A 23,013-nucleotide genomic window follows, 5' to 3' on the forward strand; every position below is an offset into this window, starting at 1 on the left:
ACCTTCTGGTAGAAAGCGCCCAAATAGGGTCATCACTGAGTCAAACAGATCTCTTCCAATGTTGAACTGGGCTTTCAGAGCCATTACTTGTGCGATGGCATCTAGCTGAGAAATCTTAGTGTGCTTGTGAAGAGGACGTTTTGAAGACTCCAACATGGCATAGAAGGCTTTTGCGGATTCCTCCATCTCTTCGTCCTTCTTCCGAGCATCATCAAAGTAATTCACCATGTCTTCAATCCCTGTACCATGATCATCGGTGCGCCGACGCAACACCTCGTCTCTGTTACGTTGGGCCGACTCACCATGAAATGTCCACAAGGTATAGCCGGGAGTAAAACCACGCATCTGCAGGTGTTTACCCATTACATCCTTTGTCTGTCGCGAATAATTCTTGCACTTAGTGCATGGGCACAATGTTTTTGGCTGGCCTTTAGAATACACCGTTTCTACGAATTCATAGGTTTTGCTCAACCATTCATCGGTCATATCTCTCTGACTATGGTGACCGGTGTACATCCATTCACGATCAGTCATTCTGGCAAGCAAGCTACATAGTATCCACATATAAAACAATATAAATTATCAATTCATCAAGTATGTTAAATTAATTATGGCCATTTTTTAATCATGGTTAATACATTGGGATGCACGGCATGCACACCTACCAGCTACTAGGTAAAGATGGGTCCTAATCCCACCCGAGTATGTGTAGATTGGGTCATTTCCCACTGCTCTGCTCCCGACCCAACGCAAAATTTCGGCAGCACCTCCCCGCTGTTCTCCTGATACACGTCTTGACAACTAACCGAGAGGATGTGTACCCGAAGAACAACAAGGAGGAGCTGTCGAAACTCTGCATGGGATCCATAGCAAAGCGTGGGAAACGACCCAATCTACACATACCCGGGCTGTCCACGGATAACGTTGGACAATTCGAAAGAATCACCGTTAAAATATGCAAATGCATGCATATTTATGACAGGAACCCTTTCGAACGGGAGATGCATATTGGTTACGCAAAACCTTTGCATTTTAATACTAAAAATACCTAGCTAGATAGTGTCATCAGCACGAAGACCGGAACAGAGCAAAATAAAGGGGGTGGAGGAGGAGTTAACAAATGTGCTCACTTTCGAATGCAGGGGAGGTCGTCGAAAACCAATCCCTCGCGGAGAAGCTACTGCACATTTAAATGCACTCAATCAACACGAATACGCACTCGCGGTAATTAAGCTAACTAATACTAACATCTATTATTAATAATTTATTATTCAAGTTTTGTTACTCTTCTCTTCTTCTATTTCTTTTCTTTTTATTATTTTCTTTCTATTGCACTTACTAAATAATACTAACTAATGCTAACTAATACTAACTAATGCTAACTAATGCTAACTAATACTAACTAAAGCTAATACTAACTAATGCTAACTAATACTAATACTTACATGTACTAACATGTATTGCTAACTAAATCTAACTAAAAATCTAACTAAAGCTAATACTAACTAATGCTAACTAATACTAATACTTACATGTACTAACATGTATTGCTAACTAAATCTAACTAAAAATATAACTAAAGCTAATACTAACTAATGCTAACTAATACTAATACTTACATGTACTAACATGTATTACTAACTAAATCTAACTAAAAATCTAACTAAAGCTAATACTAACTAATGCTAACTAATACTAATACTTACATGTACTAACATGTATTGCTAACTAAATCTAACTAAAAATCTAACTAAAGCTAATACTAACTAAGGCTTCCATTTCAAACGTTTCATAGGATCTAAGAGTCCCTAACATAGAAAAAATAAACTAAAAAACCAAAAAAAAAAGGGGGAGCAGGAGCTCACCGGCGAGTCCACCGACGGCTGGCGCGGGGCGGCGGCGGGGTGGGGCGGTGCAGGGGCGGCGCGGGGCGGCGCAGGGCGAGGCGGGCGAGGGGCGGCGCAGGGCGGGGCGGCCGCGGGGCGGGCGCGGGGCGGCGCCGGCGAGCAGGGGTGGCGCGGGGCGGCGCAGGGCGGGGCAGCGCAGGGCGGGTCGGGAGAGCAGGGTGGGAGATGTACGTGCACATGAGAGAGAGAAGAGGTCGTGGCACGGGGGGATAAGGCGTTAGTCTTTACCCTCAGCCAGCTGTCGGCAAAGACAGCCGTTAGTCTTTGCCCTTAGCTGGCTGTCGGGAAAGACGGCCCCCGTTAAGCACTGGTCGAGGCGGCGACCGGGTTAGGCCCCTATGCCGTCAGCCTTCCTATGCCGACAACTTTTTGGTCCTTTGCCGTCAGCTGGCTACCGGCTTAGATCAAGCGAACGGCATAGATTTTCTTTGCCGTCAGCCCCTCCTATGCCGTCAGCATCTATTTTGGCTGAGGGCAAAGTCTCTTTGCCGTCAGCACCGTGAAATTGCTGATGGCAAAGCATAAAGCTGTCGGCAAATTATGTTTTTCCAGTAGTGTTTGCTGTTACTACTGTGCTTGCAGATACTAATCTTTCAGGTGTGGTTGAATCTGACAAATTCAGCTCCTAATACTCGAGAGTATCCTCTCACCTCCTGTGGCTTATCAACAAATTGGGTCAAATACTCTACCCTTGAAAACTGCTGCGAACCCACGTGCTGGTGGGCCGTCAACAACATTCTTCTAGTCTCATTACTGGGGAGTGCTTTCAGCATTCTTTTGGTGCCATTGCAGGAGAAGGTTTGTTGTCATAAGAATTCGTCTAGCTAACGCCAGAGATTGCACGATCAGTGACTACAACTTGCAAGATAGGATCTAAAACACAGATATATTGGCGACAACATAATAGGTTCAGATCTGAAATCATGGCACTCGGGCCCCAGTGACAAGCATTAAGCATAGCCAAGTAGTAGCAACATCAATCTAGAAGATAGTGGATACTAGGGAGCAATCCCCGTCAAAAACTAACTCGATTACATGATAGATCTCATCCATCTCATCACCGTCCAGCAAACCTACGATGAGATTACTCACGAATGATGAAGAGCATCATGGAATTGTCGATGGAGAAAGGTTGATGATGGCGATGGCGGCGATTTCCCCTCTCCGGAGCCCGAAACGGACTCCAGATCTGCCCTCCAGATGAAGAACAGGATGTGGCGGCGCCTCCATATCGCGAAACGCGATGAAACCTTATCTCTGATTTTTTTTCCAGGCGAAACGGAAGCTATAGAACTGAGATTGGGGGCGGTGGTGCCACGTGGGCCCCACAAGCCTGCACAGTGCGGCCCTAGGGGGTGGCCGCAGCCTGTGGGCTTGTGGCCCACTGGCACGCCCCCTCACGTGGATCTTTGCGCACGTATTTTTCTTTTATTCCAGAAAATATCTCTGTAAATTTTCATTCCGAGAACTGAACTCTTTTGCCCTTGTTTTGGTCTCTAATTTGCATGATTTGAATGGAACTAACCAGCACTGACGCTGTTTTCAGCAGAATTGGCATGGTGTTGTTTTGCGCAGAAATAAAAGTTCTCGGAATGACCTGGAAATCTATGAGGATTTTTTGTTGAATATATAAAAAATACTGGCGCACGAATCAACTCGAGGGACGGAGCCAGGTGCTCACAAGCTCACCAGGCCCGCCCCCCCTCGCCGGGCCTGGCAGGCTTGTGAGCCCCTCCGAGCTCCGCCGCCCCAATTATAGCTCTATATATCCTCTTTCGTCCGGAAAAAATCAACGAGAAGAGTTCATCGCGTTTTACGATACGGAGGCGCCGCCACCTCCTGTTCTTCCTTTGGAGGGCAGATCTCGAGTCCGTTTTGGGCTCCAGAGAGGGGAAATCGTCGCCATCGTCATCATCAACCTTCCTTCATCGCCAATTCCATGATGCTCTTCATGGTACGTGAGTAATCTCATCGTAGGCTTGCTGGACGGTGATGGGTTGGATGAGATCTATCATGTAATCGAGTTAGTTTTGACGGGGATTGATCCCTAGTATCCACTATGTTTTGAGAGTGATGTTGCTAATACTTTGCCATGCTTAATGCTTGTCACTAGGGCCCGAGTGCCATGATTTCAGATTTGAACCTATTATGTTGTCGCCAATATCTGTGTGTTTTAGATTCTATCTTGCAAGTTGTAGTCACCTACTATGTGTTATGACCCGGCAACCCCGGAGTGACAATAGCCGGAACCACTCCCGAAGATGACCATATTATGAGGAGTTCATGTATTCACCAAGTGTTAATGTGTTGGTCCGGTTCTTTATTAAAAGGACAACCTTAATATCCCGTAGTTTCCATTAGGACCCCGCTGCCACGGGAGGGATGGACAATAGATGTCATGCAAGTTCTTTTCCCTAAGCACGTATGACTACATATGGAATACATGCCTACATTAGATTGACAAACTGGAGCTAGTTACATATCTCTCCGTGTTATAACTGTTACATGATGAATAGCATCCGACGTAATCATCCATCACCGATCCAATGCCTATGAGTCTTTCCTACTGGTCCTTGCTACATTACTTTGCCGCTACTGTTGTCACTGCTGCTGCTGTTACTCTGTTGTCGCCACTGTCACTTTGCTGCTACTGTTGTCACTTTGCTGCTACTGGTTACTATTGCTACTGATGCTATCATACTACTTTGCTACTGATACTTTGCTGCAGATACTAAATCTTTCAGGTGTGGTTGAATTGACAACTCAACTGCTAATACTTGAGAATATTCCTTCACTTCCCCTTGAGTCGAATCAATAAATTTGGGTTGAATACTCTACCCTCGAAGACTGTTGCGATCCCCTATACTTGTGGGTTATCAAGACCTTTTTCTGGCGCCGTTGCCGGGGAGGCACAGCTATATTCTCTGAGTCACTTGGGATTTACGTCTGTTGGTCACTATGAGGAATTCGATAGATCCAAGAACTTAAGTCTCGCTCTCCACTACGAGGAGAGGTAAGGAACTGCAATCTAGCTCTGCACTTGATTCACCTTCAGTTATGAGTAAGTTTGCGACACCACCTCCTGCTAGAAATCTTGATATGTCGCCTGTGCTTGATGATGCTACTTCTGCTTCCCATGATGCTTATGATGATGCTATGCTTGATACTGCTTTGCCTGATGATGCTATGCTTGATACTGCTTTGCCTGATGATGTTATGCTTGATACTTCTTTGCCACTAGGTGCATTCCTTGATGAACAAATTGCTAGGGTTGCTGCTAGATGTGATGATACTTCTGAAACTGCTGATACTATTGATGTAGAACCTGCGATTTTGCGTGCTAGAACTAGCTCTCCTAGACATGAATTGCCTGATACGCCTGAGTGTTATGTTATGGAGGGAGAGATGGCTGAGGATTTTCTTGCGTGTAAGGATAGCTATGATGTTGAGAAACTACTGCTCAAGTGGAAAGAAAAATATCTGAACGCTAGGATGAAATATGACCCGAAGTTTTCTACTTCCCCTATCTTTGTGACCGATAAGGATTATGAATTCTCTGTCGACCCTGAGTTAATCACTCTGGTCGAGTCAGCTCCTTTTCACGGTTATGAGTGTGAAACGGTTGTAGCCATCTTACCAAACTGCACGATATAGCCACCCTATTCACTAGTGAGGAAAAGATTCGCCACCACTATATCCTCAAGCTGTTTTCTTTCTCGCTAAAGGATGATGCTAAGACTTGGTTCACTTCTCTTGCTCTTGGTTGTGTGCATAGCCCCCAGGATATGGTCTACTACTTCTCCGAAAAATATTTCCCTGCCCATAAGAAGCAAGCTGCCTTGCAGGAAATATACAACTTTGCTCAAGCTGGAGAAGAGAGTCTCCCACAAGCTTGGGGGAGGCTCGTCCAGCTACTGAATGCTTTGCCTGATCACCCTCTTGAGAAGAATGAAATACTTGATATCTTCTATAACGGACTTACCGATGCTTCTAGATACCACCTAGATAGTTGTGCCGGTTGTGTTTTTAGAGAACGAACTGTAGAACAAGCTGAGATCCTATTGAATAATATCTTGTGCAATGAGAATGCTTGGACTATTCCCGAACCACCTCCTAAGCCAACTCCAAAGAAAAGAGGTATTCTATTCATCAGCCCTGAAGATATGCAAGAAGCTAAGAAATCGATGAAAGAGAAAGGCATTAAATCTGAAGGTCTCAAAAATCTACCATCTATCAAAGAGATCCATGGTCTTGATAACCCGATACAGGTAGTAGAAGTAAATTCTCTGCATAGGTTTGATGAGAGTGATATTCCTTTTGATAAACCTGCTAGCTTATGCCTGGATGAATTTGACAACTTTGTTGCCAAACAACAGATTTTTAACGATTATGTTAGCAGACAATTGGAACAGAATGCCCGTATGCTTAGTCATTTAAGTGCTTGTGTGGACAGAAATGTCAATGATCTTAAGCTTCTGAGTAAACATGCCTCTATGGTTACTACTCAAGTAGAACAAGTACTTAAAGCTTAGAATGACTTGCTCAATGAGTTGAATGACAATTCTGTCAGAGTCGTTACTAGAGGCGGTAGAATGACCCAGGAACCTTTGTATCCTGAAAGTCATCCAAAGAGAATTGAACAAAATTCTCAAGGAGTTAGCACTGATGCACCTGGTCATCCTAGAAAGAAGAAGAAAGATGATAGGAATCTGCACGTTAGCAACCCTGTTGCTGATACACGTGAGAGTCCAAACAATGTCTCTGTTTCTGATGCTGAGACACAATCTGGTGATGAACATGAGCCTAATGATAATATCAATAGTGATGTTCATGTTGATGCTCAACCTAGCAATGATAAGGATGTGGAGATTGAACATGTTGATCTTGATAACCCACAACCTAAGGCTAGGAGATACGATAAGAATGACTTCACTGCTAGGAAGCATGGTAAAGAAAGGGAACCATGGGTTCAGAAACCCATGCCCTTTCCTCCCAAACCATCCAAGAAAAAGGATGATGAGGATGTTGAGCGCTTCGTTGAAATGATTAGACCTGTCTTCCTGCAAATGCTTTTGACAGATATGCTCAAAATGTCTCCGTATGCTAAGTACATGAAAGATATTGTGACTAATAAGAGGAGGATACCTGAGGTTGAGATTTCGACCATGCTTGCTAATTACACCTTCAAGGGTGGAACTCCTAAGAAACTAGGTGATCCCGGTGTGCCACTATACCTTGCTCCATCAAAGGCAACTACGTTAGAACTACTTTATGCAACCTTGGAGCCGGTGTTAGTGTTATGCCTCTTTCTCTTTATCGTAGACTTGAACTGGATAAGTTGACACCCACTGAAATCTCTCGGCAAATGGCTGACAAATCAGCTGCTTTCCCTATCAGCATTTGCGAGGATGTGCCTGTTGTGGTTGCTAACATTTCTATCTTAACGGACTTTGTTATCTTGGATATTCCCGAGGATGATGCCATGGCGGTCATCCTAAGACCCCTTCTTAACACTGCGGGGGCTGTTATAGATTGCAACAAAGGCAATGTCACTTTGCATGTCAACGGTAATGAGCATACGGTGCACTTTCCGAAGAAACATTGTCGAGTATATTGCATCAATGCTATCAAAAAAACTTCATCGATTCTTATTGGGAGCTTTGAATGCCCTATACCTCCTGTCAAGATGAAGTATGATTTGCTTGTTGGGGAGATACACATCCCCATTGAGGTAACCTAGTGACTATTCGAAAATTCTCCGTTTTCTTTTGCGATTCGAAAAAGTTTGTCAAGGAGACTTGATCAACCTCGTTGACGGATTTCTTCCGATGACCATGAGATGAATGAATCGAGGAGTCACAAACCTCTGTTTTCAAGCTTTCACCTTCGGTTGCTTAGAAGAAAAATGATAGGTTTAGTTTAGTTTTCCCTGTTTTCTGTTTTAGCGTCCCGTAGAAAAGTACCCCGAAAATAAAAGTTCTCCAAACGTCCTGAAAGTCAAGTATCATTTTCTCTGGAATTTTTGAAAAATACTCAGACGAAGAGCTAGTCTGGGGGATGTGCCAGTGGGATCTCCTTGCTCAAAGCACCATTCTCCGAACTGTTTTGGCGAAATTACTCCTTGGTAAGTAACTCCTCCATTGGTCCAATTAGTTTTTGCTCTAGTGCCTTATACTTCGCGTATTTTTGCTGCCTTGGTGACCATGTTCTTGAGCTTTGCATGTTAATTCTAGCTGGTCTCAAGTGGTTTTGATGCGTAATATGGCCTCCGGGCACTTGTGGGAGTAGTTGCTACGAGTTTACTTGAGCCTTGTTCACTTTTGCTTTGGGTCACGGAAAATTTCAAAAAAGGAAGATGTTCAGGAGAAACTATCATGGTGGTTCCCCAAGCAAGAGAGGTCCCCGTCTTGCGGTTCGGGAGCCCGATCCTTACCAACCAAGGAACGCACCGGTACAACCATGTGAATGGCCTTCTGATGAATTCATGATTGAAGCATGTTTCAAAGACGAGTTTGATAGACTTGTTCACACGTCGGACTCGAAGAATTCATCTCCGATAAATGTGAACAGTATGTTACGCTCCCTGCCTCTTTTGTTCGTAGATTCAAATTTTCAGTTGGCCATGATACATCCGTACTGTTTGATCTCTATGACAAATCGTATACCATGGATTTAGAGGATTTCAATAGAATTTGGAATATACCTATTTGGGGTAGTCTCAATGATCCTCCTAAATCTTCGGTTAGATATTCTTTCTCTAGTATAACTATTGGAGAAACTAGAGATATTACACAGGCTACCATGGGGAGCATTCATTTTCCTATCTTGCATTACTTTGCCCTCTTCATAGGCAGATTTATTAATGGCAAGATTGATCATTGTCACCTCTGCGCACCAGACCTTAGTATTCTTAAGAGCGCAGTAACGGGTGATAGAAGTTTCAACATGGGAGTTATTATAGCAAGGAGGCTGAACAATAATGCTAATGAAGGGGATTTCTTTGGTGGGATCTATTCCACTCGCATAGCGAATTTCCTTGGAGTACCCATCCGCGAAGGAGATCCCCCGCTCCATACAGCTTTGTCACGCCCAAGATGCGATCCTATCCTCAATTTGGCACGAAGGCCTCGTCAGGGATAGAAGCACATCTCGTCGTGTCGCAATAATGGATATCGTTACAAGTACATGTACTAAAAAGAAGAGATAAATACAGAGTTGGCTTACACTCGCCACAAGCTACATCAGAGTCACTTCAGTACATTACATAATCATCAAGAGTAAGAGCAGGGTCCGACTACGGACGAAAACAAACGAGAAAAATAAGAACGGCGTCCATCCTTGCTATCCCAGGCTGCCTAAATCGATGATGAAGAAGAAGAAGAAGAACCAACTCCAAATGAACAATCAACGCGCTCGCATCATATAACCTTTACCTGTACCTGCAACTGGTGTTGTAGTAATCTGTGAGCCACAGGGGACTCAGCAATCTCATTTCCAAAGGTATCAAGACTAGCAAAGCTTAATGGGTGAGGCATGGTTAAGTGGTGAGGTTGCAGCAGCGGACAAGCATATATTTGATGGCTCAACTTATGAGTACCAGAAATAAGAGGGGGAAGATCTACCCACAACATACGTGAACTACTGATGATCAAATGAATGATCCTGAACACCTACCTACGTCAGACATAACCCCACCATGTCCTCGATCGGAGAAAGAACTCACGAAAGAGACAGTCACGGTTACACACACAGTTGGCATATTTTAATTAAGTTAACTTCAAGTTATCTAGAACCAGTGATAAACAAAGTTTCCACGTTGCCACATAACCGCGAGCACGGCTTTCCGAAAGATTTAACCCTGCACGGGTGCTCCAACTAGTCCATCACAAATTACCACAAGCCGCATAGAAATCCTCAATCACGAAGCTCGCGATCTCTTCGCATTCCCTAGTGGAAAACCTCAACTCTGAGATTACCCAAAGCATCACCGGAATCCCGATGCACAAGATATTCCGTCGAAGGTAAAACTAACCCAGCAAGGCCGCCCGACGTGTCGACGATCCCGATAGGAGTCGCGTACATCGTTCTCAGGACACGAAGGATGGGTCACACTAGGAGAACCAAACCTCGGGTTGCCCCGCGGTGGCCCCGTAGTCTGCCAATTTGGACCAACACTCATGAGGAGCACTGGGCCGGGGGTTGATTAAATTTCCTTGGGTGCCGATAGGTCCCTATGCATTATTATTAGGTTATTAGGCAAATGTAGTACCAAAGTTAGGCCTTGCCAGACCAGTCTTAATCTAAAACAAATTATCAAGGGGTTCCCCATAACAACCTCGATCGTGTTAGGAGCGGGAATTTACGGAACATAACACCGGTAGCCGAAAACTAAGGGGGCAAAGGTGGAACAAAACACCAGGCTAGAAAGGCCGAGCCTTCCACCTTTTACCAAGTATATAGGTGCATTAAATTAAATAGCATTAATATGGTGATATAAGAAGGAACCCATGTTTTCACATGGAAGCATCTGCACCTGCAACTAGCAACGCTATCAACAGGGTTAAGCAAGCAGTAACATAGCCAATCAGTGGTTTGCTAGGTCGAACAGGTTGAAGGTAATCATGGCATTGTTGAGAGGCTGATATTTAACAAGTGGTAGGCAACGAGACATAATCGATAGAAGCGATAAAACTAGTATGGCAATGATATTAATGGTATCTGAGGAAATGGTCATCTTCCCCGAGATCCCGCTTGGAAGAAGAACAACTCCGTGAAGCAGACGAACCAACGTAGTCGAACGGGTCCTCACATTCCGACACGCTTGCGGAACTCTATCGAGACGGAGCACACCGGAAAAAAACATCAACACAGATATTCACCACAACAAAAGCAAGACATGATGCATACCCTAATATGATGCATGATCAGTTGAACATGCAAGGGATGGCATGGGAATTCACCTCACGCAAACTCTACACATTAAGTGAAGCTCGATATGCAACGGGTTGCATATCGACGAAACTCCACGATTAATTAATTAATTCACTCCCGATTATTTAACACGCAATATTAAATGTTGTTAACATGGAAAGGGGTGAAGCGGTGATCTACATGGCATCCTAGACGGTTAACACGAGGGGCTTAGAACGGATGCTACAGCATAAGAGACATGCAACACAAGATATCATGCCATGAATGCGTCATGCATGCGAGTTCATAACAACACGGCAAGAAGAGAAAGAAACAAGTGTCGCCACAGCGCACGAGAGGAACCATGGCGGCAAGACGGAAACGAAGCCACGGCAACGTTCCTATCCCGATAACTCATCGAGATATCGTGCCAACGTATAGGGAGCGCGTGCGGGAACGTCAAATAAAGATGGGGTGATCCCGTATCTCGGGTTCCCATGTGTTGGGCACAACATAGAGGGACAACGTGCAACGGCCAAACATACGGTGGTAACATACATACATATATTCATACATCACTTGAGCATGGTACACGACACGTCCCATCGGTATACCTTCAAAGCGTGCACATCGGAGCGGTTCGGTTGAAGCGGACGTCGTGGAGGTCGTGGTCGTCGTGGAAGTAGTCGCACACGGTCTCATCGACGGTAGTCGTTCGCTCTGCGTCGGCAGACGGTCTTCGGCGTCGGTAGTTGTTCACGAATCCGTAGATGTTCGGGGGTCGTCGGATACGTCGTGGTACTCGTGAACTTGTCGGTTCCATGAAGGAGCAGGGTTGGTGCATACGGCGACGGCAAGCGGCAGCAACACGGCTAGTGAAAGCAGGCAACTACGACAGCAACCTAGCGGCATCGACGGTAAGCAGCAGCCTGCAGCAACTACAGCAACTAGCTTCTAGCAAAGCAAGCAAGGCAGCAGTAAGTGCTAAGCAGCAAGCAACAGCATCGTCAGGCAACAGCAAGGCGGCACAACAGCATCGGCCTAGCAGGCAAACGACGGGAGGAAAGCAACTAGCCTAGCAACTACATCTAACTGGCATCTACAGCCATCAACCTAGCAACAATAGCTAGCTACAGCAAGCATCTACAGCAGCCTAACAACAGCTACAGGCAGCAGCAAGCAACAGCAAAGCAAGCTAGCAAAGCAAGCTAGCAGCCGGCTACAGCAAGAGCAACAGCAACACGCAACAGAAGCTACATCTAGCCTCGGCTAGCAGCAAGCAGGGCACGCAGCTCTATGCATCCTAGCAGCAAGCAGCAACAGGAGCATGCAGCAAGCAATCGGCAGCTAGCATCATCCAAGCAATCAAATGGCGAGCAACAGCATCTAACTCGGCAGCAGGCAAGAGCATCTATGCTACAGCAGCAGCAGCAACAAACAACAACTAAGCATCTACAGGAAACAACTAGCTACTGCAGCAACAGGGACACATCGGCACAAGCAACACCATCAGCACAGCTCCGCGACGCGAGCATGTAGGGGCAAGGAAAGCGGTGCAAGCAAGGCAGCGCAGCAAGCTCGACACGCTCCTGCAGCGGCATCAGGCAAGCAAAAACGCAAGCACAGCAGCAGCTATGGCATAGCAACAGCATGCCAGCTCAGCAAGCAAGCAGCATGAACAGCAACGGCAACAAAATGGCAAGCAAACAACAATAGGCAACGAGCAACGCACAGCTCGGCACGGGACCATGGCGAGGTGAGCTGGCGAGGAACGGGCGACCAGGGCGGACGAGGGGCGCACGACGGTGAAGGAGGTCGGGGCGAGGACGCGGAGGCGAAGGATCTCGGGAGGCGCGCACGTGCTCGGGAAGATCTCCTTCGGCGGGACGAGGGGAGGTGCGCTGCGGGGACTGGGGGCTAGGGGGTCTCGAGGAGGGAAGGAGGAGGCACGAGACGAAAGAGGCGAGGCCATGGCGGCACACGGCGGCTGGAGGCGGGGTTGGCGAGGAGGAGGAAAGGGGATCGGGACAGGGGGCTCGGTAGGGGGAGGACGACAGCGCGACAGGAGCAGGGAGGAGCCACGGGCTGAACACTAGGGTTGGAGGGGGGGTCCAGCTGGGCCTTGGCCGGCTCGGCCTCTCCCTCTTTGCGGTTTTTTTTCTTTTAAAAAAAACAGAGATACACACACACACAAAAAAGGATTTAATAAATACAAAATAACCCTTTGCTCCTATTAAAACCACACCCCAACTATAAGAAATAGTTGGGCAATTGAAAACAACTAAAAATAAAACCCTTTTGAAGAATAAAATAAAACCTCTTTTATTTAACGAATAAAATAAAATATCTTTAAAAGAGAAAAGAAAATGAGACGGTTTAAAAATAAAACAAAAGGAGGAATAATATAAAATAAAACCCAAGTGTTTCCCCCACATTTAATAAAATGATTTTTTAAAAGAAGACACTTTTTAAAAAGGGGTTAAAACGGAAACATAGCAAAATCACCAAAGAAATAAGAGGAGAGAGAGGGGGAACTTCTATCGCTCTAGGACTCGGTGATCACTCGAAGCACAACACTCCAAACACCACACGCGACAGATGATGCAAGATGCCATGCATGATGCGATGATGCAACTACATGATGATGCAACAAGTAAAAAATACCCACACGACGGAAACGGAAAGGAAAAGGGGAATCTTCTGGGGCGGTCGGTCTCGGGCTGTCACAAGCTTTCCTTGACCGCGTCGCTTTGACACGCTACTAGTTCCTTGAGAGGGATGATGAATCCCTCCTATATCGTTTAATATTTAACCGGCTGTGTGTTTTCCATATTACCCTTCCTGCTTCTGCCTTCTTTGACTTTCAGGTAAAACGGAGATATTACATAACTAGACGAGAGGCAGAGGAGTATGAGAGGGAGGAAAAGGCTGCTCGTCTCCGAGAGGCAGCTAGTCAGGCAGTGGCTGCAGCGCTCCCATACAACCCCCATTATGATTTCGGATATCGTCCGGACCATCCTTGGGTGTAGACCTACTTAGGCCAAAAGCCTAAGCTTGGGGGAGTACGTGTTTCTCACCGACTTTACATTCTTGCTTATGCTTTCACTTTGTTAGTCGGTGTTCACACTTTGCCACGGTATCATCCATGTTAGTTTATTTCTTTTTCTAATTTTCTTTTCGTGTGTCTGTCTAGTTTGAGAAAACCCAAAAAGATTTTCTTGTTCTTCTTTTGCTTGTTGGGAGCTTTCCCGTGTAAATAGTTTTCTTTATCTTTGGTCAAGGTAGAAGATCATGGTTACAATGTTTAGTGGCTCTCGCATGCATATCTGCTTATCTGTCAAACAACCCTATTACTTTGCCTTCTCCTGTGTGTTTGCATGCAGATTCCAGCTTAGTCCAATGCACGAGCACGCTTATTATTGTTCACATCATTCGGTCGTGCAAGTGAAAGGCAATAATGACGATATATGATGAAGTGACTGAGCCTGGAAAAGCTGGTATGAACTAGATCTATTTTGTTTTTGTAAATTTGACTAGCTCATTGTTCCAGATTCAGCTTTGTTGTGAGAAAGACATGTTTGCAATGACAACTTAGAGATCATAGTTTCTAATGCCATGCTTAATTAGCTAGGAGCTTATAATGGTTTGTCTTGGATGCCCACATGAATGTTGAGATGACTATGATGTAGTATGATAGGATGGTATCCTCCTTTGAATGATTCAAGTGGCTTGACTTGGCGCATGTTCATGCATGTAATTGAAACAAAATCAACATAGCCTCTATGATATTCAAGTTCATGGTGATTTATGTCCTACTCATGCTTGCACTCAATGTCAGTTAATCTCAATGCATTTTGATGACTCTTGTCGCTCTCTAGTTGGTCGCTTCCCAGTCTTTTGCTAGCCTTCACTTGTACTAAGCGGGAATACTGCTTGTGCATCCACTCCCATAAACCCAAAGTTGTTCCATATGAGTCCACCATACCTACCTATATGCGGTATCTACCTGCCGTTCTAAGTAAATTTGCATCTGACATTCTGTTTTGCATGCCCGAACCGCTCATGTGGTGACAGGGGGCTATCAATATCTTCCGTGCTAGGCATGTTATCCTCGATGTGTGTTTATTCACTATCATTCACGAGAAAGGGGCCGATAATTGGAATGCCCGGTTCCATGCTCAAATCGAAAAGATAATTGCAAACAAAACTCCCCCTGGATTGATGTTGGTATGGACAACACCCGAGTATTCGGCTAGTCGTGGAGTGTGATTCATTGGTGGTGGGGTAGTCAAAACTTTACTTTTCTGTTTGGGAACCGCCTATAGCATGTGTAGCGTGGAAGATGGTGAAAACTCTTAGTCATTGCGTTGACAATGAAAGCATGCCACCCAAAATTATTATCGCTGTTTTTAAAGCTTGAGCTCTGGCACCTCTGCAAATCAATGCTTCCCTCTGCGAAGGGCCTATCTATTTATGTTCCTGTTGAGTCATCCTCCTCTTATAAAAGCACCAATTAGAGAGCACCTCTGTCATTTTATTATTTGCTTTTAACTGTGTTGAGTATGACTGGATCTTCTTGCCATGAATTACATTGTTTAATCATCCCTTGGTCTTTGAAGTTGATGTGCATTTATGTTTTGCGGTCTCAGAAAGAGCTAGCGAGATACCATCTATTCGTACTGCTTCATGATTGTTTTGATTGAAGTGTTGACGTATGAGACTTATTATTATTTGCTCGCTAGTTGATTATGCCATTGATATGAGTTTCCCGTGAGACCTAGATGTCATTTGCTTTTGTGGTTTGCTTATGATCTTGTTGAAATTCTAGATATGAGTTAGGCATAATTGCAACAACAAGATCAAACAGAGTTCGTAAAAGTTTTTCTTTTGTCTCTTTTAGTTTGTCAACTGAATTGCTTGAGGACAAGCAAGGCTTTAAGCTTGGGGAGTTGATACGTCTCCATCGTATCTACTTTTCCGAACTCTTTTTCCCTTGTTTTAGTCTCTAATTTGCATGATTTAAATGGAACTAACCCGGACTGACGCTGTTTTCAGCAGAATTGCCATGGTGTTGTTTTTGCGCAGAAATAGAAGTTCTCGGAATGACCTGGAAATCTACGAGGATTTTTTGTGGAATATGTAAAAATACCGGCGCAAGAATCAACTCGAGGGACGGAGCCAGGAGCTCACAAGCCCACCAGGACCGCCCCCTGGCCGGGCCTGGCAGGCTTGTGACCCCTCGGAGCTCCGCCGCCCCCAATTCTAGCTCTATATATCCTCTTTCGTCCGGAAAAAAATCAAGGGGAAGAGTTCATCGCGTTTTACGATACGAAGGCGCCGCCACCTCCTGTTCTTCCTCTGTAGGGCAAATCTGGAGTCCGTTTTGGGCTCCGGAGAGGGGAAATCGCCGCCATCCTCATCATCAACCTTCCTTCATCGCCAATTCCATGATGCTCTTCACCGTTCATGAGTAATCTCATCGTAGGCTTGCTGGATGGTGATGGGTTGGATGAGATCTATCATGTAATCGAGTTTATTTTGACGGGGATTGATCCCTAGTATCCACTATGTTCTAAGATTGATGTTGCTACTACTTTTCCATGCTTAATGCTTGTCACTAGGGCCCGTGTGCCATGATTTCAGATCTGAACCTATTATGTTGTCGCCAATATATGTGTGTTTTAGATCCTATCTTGAAAGTTGTAGTCACCTACTATGTGTTATGACCCAGCAACCCCGGAGTGACAATAACCGGAACCACTCCCGGAGATGACCATAGTATGAGGAGTTCATGTATTCACCAAGTGTTAATGCGTTGGTCTGGTTCTTTATTAAAAGGAGAACCTTAATATCCCGTAGTTTCCATTAGGACCCCGCTGCCACGGGAGGGATGGACAATAGATGTCATGCAAGTTCGTTTCCCTAAGCACGTATGACTACATACGGAATACATGCCTACATTAGATTGACGAACTCGAGCTAGTTACATATCTCTCCTTGTTATAACTGTTACATGATGAATAGCATCCGGCGTAATCATCCATCACTGATCCAATGCCTACGAGTCTTTCCTACTGGTCCTTGCTATGTTACTTTGACGCTACTGCTGTCACTGCTGTTGTTGTTCCTCTGCTGCCCCTACTGTTACTTTGCTGCTACTGCTGTCACTTTGCTGCTACTGGTTACTGTTGCTACTGCTGCTATCATACTACTTTGCTACTGATACTTTGCTGCAGATACTAAATCTTTCAGGTGTGGTTGAATTGACAACTCAACTGCTAATACTTGAGAATATTATTTCGCTTCCCCTTGAGTCGAATCAATAAATTTGGGTTGAATACTCTACCCTCGAAAACTGTTGCGATCCCCTATACTTGTGGGTTATCAATGATCGGACTTGAGTTAGTGGATTTGGATCATGTACCACTCAAATGACTAGAGAGATGTACTTTTTGAGTGGCAGTTCTTAAGTAATATGATTAATTGAACTAATTATCATGAACATTGTCAAAAGGTCTTTGCGAATTATGATGTAGCTTGCGCTATAGCTCTACCGTTTGATAAAATCACACAATGTAAGGTGCATTTCTTGTAAATCCTTGTAATTCCCTTATTAGCCCTCTAGAAAAAGGAAAGTATATCTCTCACGATTGCATGTATCTTTAATTGTATCAAAAAAGTAAAGTATTTTCTAGCTCTATATATCCTCTTGACAAATGAATGAAACCAATGAATCCTGAAGGATGGCAGAGATGAAGAATGCTACGAGAAACAAGCAAGGATTCAAACAAAATTTAGGCACCACTTCGGTAGGAAAAGAGGACAAAATTTGATAAGATGGAAAGATCTTGACAAGATTCATAGCAAACTAACTAAATTGAATAAGCAAGGAGGGAACATGATCTTGATAGAACAAGATGATTGATTGAAGAGAGCAACATCATCACAACTCATGAACAAGAGAATAGAAACTAGATCATCGGGAAGAAGGAATGGAAAAGAAAATGAAAATTCTACCACAATTGAATTGAAGAGCCTCCGGACAAGAAGAATTGAACGTAGTTGTTGGCAAAACAACAACGAAACGAACAAGCTTGTAGTGGACTTATGAAAACCATCCCAAAATAATGAGGTGACAATCAGCCACTAACAGAAACAAGGATTGATTGGATGCAACAAGAAAGCCAAATCTTCTTACACCAAGAGGATATATTGAGAACTTGGATCAACGATAATCACCATAATAGCAACAATCCTTAGGAAAAGCTTTAGGTGAAATCTAAATCAAGTTAACTCCATGAAGAAACCATGGGTTAAAAATATCCCATGACCAAAGAATTGGTGGGTTTACATATCTCATTCTTGAAATAAATTCTCTTCGAGACTCCTCCACTAACAAGAATTCTATAACACCACCCCAAAGGATAAAGGAGGAAGAATTGCACTTGGAATGCAAGATAAAGAATACTTAAGGTAATACAACAAGAATCTTGAAGAACACCTTGAGAATGAGAGATCTTGAGCCACCTAACACGAAACTTGAATGATGCACCGGAATAATTGAGAGATGAACGAAGAGGCAACAATTGAGAAGAATTGAGGATGAAAACTGAAAGCCGAGAATGAAGAAATCTTCTGAAATGATGGCCTTCGGAGGACCGAGAATGAAAACAATTCTAAAATGCACTAGATAGCAAGAAAGGAATTACCCATGATTGGAAACAATTCAAGATGATAACACAAAGCTAAAATGACGAATCTTCACGAGAATGGACCAAGATTTGAGAGAAACACCCCTTCGGTCTACCAAGCTGAAAATGATGACGAGAACACCACCAAGAATAACTAAGACACTCCGGGATAAGAATATGACAAGGTTGAGCCAATGATGAAATAAATGAATGGATCTTAAAGAAGGAATATGACTGTTGAAACCATACTTATGTGACCTTGAAAAGAATTTGAGATCTCTGGGAAAATATTAGAAGAGCCAGATAAGATCCTGGAAGAAACATGTGGGTTATGGACCCACTCAAAAGAAAACCACCGTTGAAACAATTGATTAGAAAAGATAGATATTGCACCGGTATAAAGAAAACTTGACGAGGTTGGGAACCTCAAAATAATTGAAAGGATTGAAAACAGGAACTTCTGAGATATCTTGAACACTCCGGATAGAATAGAGAGAGATGAATGACAAGAGAGGCTTGAAGAGAATTTCCAACACTGAAAGCATTGAACAAATGAAAAGGATATGATGACACCAAAATCTTGAATCGAATCCACCAGAGAGATAACAAGAATGAAAAAATGATGAACTAGAACTCCTGAGAATCTTCACAATGAATCACCGGAAGCAACACAGAAGATAAGATGGCGGAAGCGCCACTAAAAAGAAAGGAACTAGGATGAAATCCAATAACTGAAGAAAAGGGCGGGGGGGTGGGGAAAACAAAGATAACTTGGGACAGATGAGGTGAACTCCGAAAAGAAATGAGAAATTGATCTTGCAAATATTGAGAAGGATCGTGTTGACTTGAAGAAAAGCACAACCGATGAAAAAGAATTGACATGACGACTCCGGTTGAGAAGAATTGAAAAGACAACTTGATTGAGAAAAATAATTAGCATTCCCATAAAAATATGAGAGCGCCACTTGGAAAAGATATGAAATCACCATTTGACATCGAAGCAACTCGAATTACCATACTCCAACAAAACAAAGGATGAGGCTTACGAAACAAGCCAGAACAAAATCATGACAGAGATTTCATCCAATATTTTTGTGGATAGGATCGCACGGGCTCTATTCTATAGTAGCCATCATGTACAAGGCAGTGTACACGACGTACGAAGCGTCCCTCAGTCGTAGAAAGCTACAAGGACTCTTTAAGACACAATGAGAACTGCTGTAAGACGACCGTGAACAAACGAATCCACTAGATGTCAAACCCCAACTTCACATCATGCATCTGTTGGAAGATTGTCCAATAAGTAACTACTTGAATTCCCACCTAAGAACTCCCCAAATTTTCTAGTCATGCAATCGGGTCCACAGATACAAGGAGTAAAATCCATCACTCAACTCCTAGCAATAACTCTACCCGTCGAGTGTATCACATCCGTCAACACATAGACACAGATGTCGGAAACTCATCTATCTGAGACCCTCGTAATCACAACAATACTAAGTATGGCGATCCATCCAGACCTATCTGCAGCAGTACTAGGGAAGTCAGACTCCTCTCGCCACTACTAGTATTAAAGCCAATTCCATGATGCTCTTCACTGTTCGTGAGTAATCTGATCGTAGGATTGCTGGAAGGTGATGGGTTGGATGAGATCTATCATGTAATCGAGTTAGTTTTGACAGGGATTGATCCCTAGTATCCGCTATGTTCTGAGATTGATGTTGCTACTACTTGGCTATGCTTAATGCTTATCACTAGGGCCCGAGTGCCATGATTTCAGATCTGAACCAATTATGTTGTCACCAATATATGTGTGTTCTTGATCCTATGATGCAAGTTGTAGTCACCTACTATGTGTTATGACCCGGCAACCCCGGAGTGACAATAGCCGGAACCACTCCCGAAGATGACCATAGTATGAGGAGTTCATGTATTCACCAAGTGTTAATGCGTTGGTTCGGTTCTTTATTAAAAGGAGAACCTTAATATCCCGTAGTTTCCATTAGGACCCCGCTACCACGGGAGGGATGGATGATGTCCCACAAGCGTATGGGATCGCAGCAGTTTTTGAGGGTAGAGTATTCAACCCAAATTTGTTGGTTCGCACGATGGGAAGCGAAAGAATATTCTCAAGTATTAGCAGCTGAATGTGTCAGATTCAACAACACCTAAAAGATTAGTGTCTGCAAGCAAAGTACCAGTAGCAAAGTAGTATGATAGCAACGGTGCCAGAAACAATCTGTTGACGGCAGACTACTCCTAACTGTTGTATCAATGGCGCCAGCATGTTGACAGGGGATTATTCTTAAGAAGAATGCTTCCCCGGCTACGGCTCCAGAAAATTCTTGCAACAAGTAGCAACGAAGTAGCAAGGAACAACAGTAGCAGCAGCAGCAAATTAACAAGTAAGAGCAGTAGCAAAGTGGCCCAATCCCTTTTGTAGCAAGGGACAAGCCTAGACAAAGTAACGTAGCGAGGACCAGTAGTAAAAGACTCGTAGGCAGTGGATCGGTGATGGATGAGTATGACGGATGTGATTCATCATGTAACAACTATAACACAGAGAGATATGTGACTAGCTCCCGTTCATCAATCTAATGTAGGCATGTATTCCGTATGTAGTAATACGTGCTTAGGGAAAAGAACTTGCATGACATCTATTGTCCATCCCTCCCATGGCAGCGGGGTCCTAATGGAAACTATGGGATATTAAGGTTCTCCTTTTAATAAAGAACCGGACCAACGCATTAACACGCGGTGAATACATGAACTCGTCATACTATGGTCATCTCCGGGAGCGGTTCCGGCTATTGTCACTCCGGGGTTTCTGGGTCATAACACATAGTAGGTGACTACAACTTGCAAGATAGGATCTAAAACACACATATATTGGCGACAACATAATAGGTTCAGATCTGAAATCATGGCTCTCGGGCCCTAGTGACAAGCATTAAGCACAGCCCAGTAGTCGCAACATCAATCTAGAACATAGTGGATACTAGGGATCAATCCCCGTCAAGAACTAACTCGATTACATGATAGATCTCATCCAACTCATCACCGTCCAGCGAGCCTACGATGAGATTACTCACAAACGATGAATAGTATCATGGAATTGTCGGTGGAGAAAGGTTGATGATGATGATGGCGAGGATTTCCCCTCTCCGGAGCCCGAAATGAACTCCAGATCTGCCCTCCAGATGAAGAACAGGATGTGGGGTCGCCTCCGTATCGCAAAACGCGATGAAACCTTCTCTCTAATTTTTTTCCAGGCGAAACGGAAGATATAGAGCTGAGTTTGGGGCGGTGGTGCCACGTGGGCCCCACAAGCCTGCACGGCGCGACCAAAGGGGGTGGTCGTGGCCTGTGGGCTTGTGGCCCACTGGCACACCCCCTCATCGATCTTTGTGCAGGTATTTTTGTTTTATTCCAGAAAAAAAACTCCGTAAATTTTCAGGACATTCCGAGAACTTTTATTCCTGCACAAAAACAACACCATGGCAATTCTGCTGAAAACAGCGCCAGTCCGGGTTAGTTCCATTCGAATCTTGCAAGTTAGAGTCCAAAACAAGGGCAAAAGAGTTTGGAAAAGTAGATACGACGGAGACGTATCAACTCCCCCAAGATTAAAGCCTGTCTTGTCCTCAAGCAATTCAGTTGACAAACTGAAAGAGACAAAAGAAAAACTTTGACGAACTCTGTTTGATATTGTTGTTGCAACTATATCTAACTCATAACCAGAATTTCAGCAAGATCACAAGCAAACCACATAAGCAAATGACATCTAGGTCTCACGGTAAACTCATATCAATGGCATAATCAACTAGCGAGCAAATAATAATAAGCCTCAAATGTCAACACTTCAATCAAAACAACATGAAGCAGTACGAATAGATGGTATCTTGCTAGCTCTTTCTGAGACTGCAAAACATAAATGCATAGCACTTTTAAAGAACAAGGGCTGACTAAACATTGTAATTCATGGCAATGAAGATCCAGTCATAGTCATACTCAACACAGTTAAAAGCAAAGCATAAAAATGACAGAGGTGCTCTCTAATAGGTGCTCTTGTAAGAGGAGGATGACTCAACAGGAACATAAATAGACAGGCCCTTCGCTGAGGGTAGCATTGATTTGCAAAGGTGCTAGAGCTCAAGCTTTTAAAACCGAGATAATAATTTTGGGTGGCATGCTTTCATTGTTAACGCAATGACTAAGAGTTCTCAACATCTTCCATGCTACACATGCTATTGGTGGTTCCCAAACAGAAAAGTAAAGTCTTGACTCCCCCACCACCAATCAATTACACTCCACGGCTAGTCGAATCCTCGGGTACCGTACATACCAACGTCAATCCTAGGGGAGTTTTGTTTGGAATTCTCTTTTCGATTTGAACATGGAACTGGGAATTCCAATTACCGTCCCCTTTCTCGTGAATGATAGTGAATAAACACATATCGAGGATAACATGCCTAGCATGGAAGATACCAATAGCCCCCTATCAC

Source organism: Hordeum vulgare, chromosome 5H, assembly GCF_904849725.1.
Source record: "Hordeum vulgare subsp. vulgare chromosome 5H, MorexV3_pseudomolecules_assembly, whole genome shotgun sequence".
Lineage (NCBI taxonomy): Eukaryota > Viridiplantae > Streptophyta > Magnoliopsida > Poales > Poaceae > Hordeum > Hordeum vulgare.